Raw genomic sequence first — 5719 nt, forward strand, 5'->3', positions numbered from 1 at the left:
TTTCCTTATTTTCATTGTAACTAGTTTTTGGGAACGTTTGTTGCACGTTTATCCTAGGAATGCGCTTTGCACATTTATCCCAAACTTAATATAAATTTTGTATTGCAAATAATAAATGTCTACTGTGCCATATATTATTGGACTTTCTCTGCGCTAAGAAAAAAAATCAATATATACAAAAAGGGTAACAACTCATAAGTTGAGGTTAGAAAATTTTGCAAATTTGATGTTACTTTGGTCACATATATATATAGTACTTTAATTTAAAGATAAATATATACTCAAACATATAATAAAAGTATTTATCTCATAAAATTAATTATTATGCATGAAAAATATAAACTAAACTGATACTATATTGAATCACATCATGATCAACCCAAATATCATGAAATAAATACTATTCAAATAGGAACATAAGTAAAAAAAACAGATCATTCATCATGTTGATAAATTGTAGAGCTTTGTGATTTTTTGTTGTTCAAAATCAACCCCTCTACACTACCCTCTTGAATGTTGACCCCTCTTCTCATCACTTGCTTGTGATCTTAATTTCTCCCTGAATAAAACAATTTATTTTCTCCCATTTCTACAAAAATCAAAGATGAAAAGATAATCATACTCTAGCAAATCATCACATAAAGATGAGATGTCAGAAGAGTGATTTTTTAGGTACAATGTGTAGAATATGATAATGATTCTGATTTTGATAATATAAATAGAGACCTAGCAGACTTGTGATTTCCAAACGTATTTAGGACAAGTATTATTTAACACTTTTAGTTCCTAACACACATGTGAAATGTAAGGTCTATTAACAGGAAGAAGAAGAAGAGACCTTTTTCTGCAAAATGAATTTAATAGATTAAATTAATCATTTAATTCATGAAAATAAGTATTTTTTTATTCATTTATGGTTGTTCATCAAGTGAATATGCTTTGGTGGCGTTAACTTTTCAATTCCCACGCTGATGGAAGCCATCACTATTTAATAGGATCCTACTTAAATAATCAAATTAATTAGCATGATAATATATCATTTTTGATTTAGTGTAGAAATAAAATGATAATTCGCAGGAGCTTAAGATTATTAGCTAAGGGAAAAAAGGCTTTTAAATTCATCACGATATAAAGAGATTATTCCATTTCAAGCGGAACGGATTAACTGAATAAAAATTTGCATTAATCTCGCTGAGCTATATTCTGGACGAAAATATACTTAAACTCATGTGCTAAAAGAAAAGAAAACAAAAAGTTAGGAATGACAAATGGTGCGGTGGGGTTGTGGGGCAAATTAGCCTGCTAAGATTTAGCCCAGCCCCACGTAGCTTCATAATTAATATTCAGTTGCATATTATTGCCAAGGTAATAACTCCCCTGACTATGATATCACCTTTCTCTTCAGATTATTGAATATGAGTTTACAAAAAAGAGAAATAGGTCAAAGTTATTGCCAACAACATTAATAAAATATCATCTTCATTTAGAAGGATTTAAGTTTAAATAAAAGATTAACCTTCAATCGTAGACAAATAAACTGAGGCAGAAAAAGAATTTTTGCACCTTCACAAATTTATTATTTTTCATTTAGGCCAGCCCCACCCTGCCCCACAAATATCTAAACCCGCACTACCTCAGATCTATCTGGATCCACCCCACTTCATACTCACCCCACCTCGTTTCCATTCCTACAAAAGTTGTTCGAAGAATCCCTTATTAATTAAAAATACATAATCAATTGTAAAAGAAAGTTTAGGTACAATATTGTTTATCCTTAAATTGGTGTATGGTAAAAAATTTGGCATAATACATGAATGTGCTCTCTAATTTGGCTTCAACTGGCATCAATGTTCTTCAACTTTGGATGTGCAAAAGTAGATACTTAAACTTGTATAAAGTTGAAAAAGTAGACACTTAAACTTGTATAAAATTAAACAAGTAGTCCTGCGTGGCATAATACACGTAGGATGACATATAGGATGTAAATTTTCATGTAGGAAGCCACATAAGACGTGTGTCTACTTGTTCAATATATACAAGTTTAAGTGTCTACTGTATCACCCCAAAATTTTTCGCCAAGACCCAAACCATTCTTCATATGCTTATTGTCTTGAACCCGATGAATTCTAATTGTATATATGAGTTAGGATCTATTTTTAAGTATTTAAAGTGCATTAGATGTGATTTAGGGTCATAAATGATCTCTAACACCAAGCCAAGTACAAAAAATTTCTATCGGCTAAGTTTTCGTATGAATCCGTATAAGGGTCAACTTCAAACGACCATATCTCCTATCATATAACGAATTAGTGGCCCATGATATATCAAAGTGAAGGCCTTTGAATCTTCTTTCCAACGCCACCAAGATTGTATTTTTTGAAGTTTGGAGTAAAAAGTTATGTTCAGTTAACCAGAAGGGTGCACGACCAGTCCGCGTCGCGGACTTGGCCAATTTTGGTTCAACTTAAGATTTCAGAAAAATAATGAACTATGAGGAAACAACTCCGCGACGCGGACTTGTTCCACCCTAGTTCAAATTTATGCCCGTTTTCAATTTTTGTGAGGGGATTTTTGGTCTTTTCCCCACCTTTTCCAACCTAACCCACCACATTTTGGGACAAAAATCCGCCCCTTGTCAACTCCCAAAGAGGTTTTCCTCTCATTCACCTTAGGATCTTTGAGAGAAGAGACTAGAAAGTAGAAGAAGAGCTTCGATTCAAGATCTACAAGCTAGATCCTTGATTTTCAGTAAGATAATCTTCATTCCAGGTATGTAAGGCTACTCCTAACGTGGATTGAGTTTATCCTCGTGCCTTACATCTTTATTAAGTTGAGTTGATTGAGTTTTGAGGTTCCATGAAATGGGTTCTTGAACTATTTATAATTTATATTGAGTTTTTGTATATAAATTCATATGTATTGATGATGTTCTTGAGTTATTTATAATTTCTTGAGTTGGGTTTGTTGAGAGTATGGATTCATGTTTTCATTCACATGAAACCAAATTTAGATTTTATTTTATTATATTATGCAATGATGGAGTTTGTAAAACATGATTTGTGAAGGTTTTTGAATGAGAAAGAGTTGAGTTTTGAGAAGTCTCTTAATTATTATTTTGAGCATGAATTGAGTTTTGAGCTAAGTCCAAAAGAGAATAAATTGAGATTTTGTATATTTTACTCACTTGATGTGTATGAACATAATAAAGTATTGTCTTCAAATTGAAATGAAGCATATTTTAATGAGTTTTTTGAAATTGAAAATAGAGTTAAAATGAAGATTTTGAGCTAAGATGTTTTGATGACGATATAAATGATGATGTTAATACTTGATGAAGAGGTGATTATAATACAACAACAACAACAACTCAGTAAAATTTCACAACGTGGGGTCTGGAGAGGGTAAAGTGTACGCAGATCTTACTCCTACCAAGGTAGGACGGCTGTTTTCGGGAGATCCTCGGTTCATTAGAAGCATAAAAAGAAGTCAGATAAGGCTAAGAAGTTCAAAGCGATATGAGAAAGCAAATAACGAATAACACAAATAACGAAAGAGAAACAGATAAAATAGAGTAATCAAAGTACATAAAGTAATAAGGAGATAATAAAAGAATTCAGAGTACAAGAAATTATAATGCGCTAATACGCCTACTAATACGGAAGAATAACGAGACTATGTACTAGACTTCTACCCTAATATGGGTCCTCCACACCCTCCTATCTAAGGTCATGTCCTCGGTAAGTTATAACTGCGTCATGTCCTGTCTAATCACCTCTCCCCAATATTTCTTCGGCCTACCCCTACCTCTTCTGAAACTATCTATAGCCAACCACTCACACCTACGCACTGAGGCATCTGTGTCTCTCCTCTTCACATGCCCAAACCATTTCAGTCGCATTTCTCACATCTTGTCTTCCACCGAGGCCAATCCTACCTTGTTCTGAATAGCCTCATTTCTAATCCTGTCGCTTCTGGTATGCCCACACATCCATCTCAACATTCTCATCTCAGCTACTTTTATCTTTTAAACGTGAGAGACCTTAACTGGCCAACACTCCGCCCCATATAACATAGTCGTTCTAACCACCACTTTATAGAAATTGCCTTTAAGTTATGGTGACACCTTCTTGTCATATTGCACACCGAAAGCGAGCCTCTATTTCATCCACCCTTCCCCAATACAATGTGTGACATCATCGTCAATCTCCCCGCTGCCTTGCATGATAGACCCAAGGTACTTAAAACTACTTTTATTTTGGATGGCCTGGTCACCAAGCCTAACTTCCGCCCCAACCTCCTGAGGTATCTCACTGAACTTGTACTCTAAGTACTTTGTCTTGGTCCTACTCAGCTTAAACCCTTTAGACTCCAAGGTATGTCTCCAATCCTCCAGCTTAGCATTAACTCCGCTACAAGTCTCATCGATCAGGACTATGTCGTCTGCAAAAAACATACACTATGGCACCTCACCTTGAATTTATCTCGTCAATCCATCCATCACCAAGGCAAATAAAAATGGACTAAGAGCTGATCCTTGATGTAACCCCATCACAACTGGAAAGTGCTTTGAGTTCCCTCCTACTATCCTTACCCTAGTTTTGACACCCTTATACATGTCCTTGATCACCCTAATATATATCATAGGTACACCTTTAGCCTCCAAACATCTCCATAGTATCTCTCGTGAAACTTTATCGTAAGCCTTTTCTAGATCGATGAATACCATATGCAAGTCCCCCTTCCTCTCCCTATACTGCTCCACCAGTCTCTTCATAAGATGGATGACTTCTGTAGTTGAGCGTCCTGACATAAATTCGAACTGGTTCTCTGAAATAGACATTCCTTTCCTAACCCTCATCTCTACCACTCTTTCCCACATTTTCATAGTTTGGCTTAGAAGCTTGATACCTCTATAGTTGTTGCAGTTTTGGATATCCCCTTTGTTTTTGTATAGAGGGATCATTATCTCGACCTCCATTCTTCAGGAATCGTTGTTGTCTTAAAGATAACATTAAATAACCTAGTCAGCCACTCCAAACCTACCGAGCTCGTGCTTTTCCAAAATTCCCTAGGAATCTCGTCAGGTTCGTTCGCTCTTCCCCAGCACATCCTACACACAACACCCTTAACCTCATCGACCTTAATACTCTTGCAACACCCAAAATCGTGAAGCCTCCCTGTATGTTCCAAATATCCCAACACAATTTCTCTGTCCCCTTCTTCATTTAAGAGTTTATGGAAGTACGACTGTCATCTCTGTTTAATGAGGATCTCTTCTACCAGTGCTTTTCAATGTTCATCCTTAATGCACTTCACTTGATCCATATCGCGTTCCCTTCTCTCCCGCGCCCTGGATAGCTTGAAAAATTTCCTATCCCCGCCTTTCTCTTCTAGTTCAGCATAAAGGCGTTCAAAAGCTGCCCTTTTTTTCGTCGAAACCATCGACTTCACCTCCTTCCTCACTATCTTATAAAGTTCTCTATTCGTCCACTTCTCCACCTCATCCTTACTTTCTATCAGCTTCGCATACGCTATCTTCTTTGCTTTCACCTTCCCTTGCACTTTTCCATTCCACCACTAATACCCTCGATGTCGGCCACGGCTACCTGTCGAGACTCCCAACACTTACCTTGTTATAACCCTAATACAACTAGCCGTCCTATCCCACATAGTGTTTGCATCCTCACTACTATCCCAAGCCCCCATATCCTTCAATTTC

Source organism: Solanum dulcamara, chromosome 4, assembly GCF_947179165.1.
Source record: "Solanum dulcamara chromosome 4, daSolDulc1.2, whole genome shotgun sequence".
Lineage (NCBI taxonomy): Eukaryota > Viridiplantae > Streptophyta > Magnoliopsida > Solanales > Solanaceae > Solanum > Solanum dulcamara.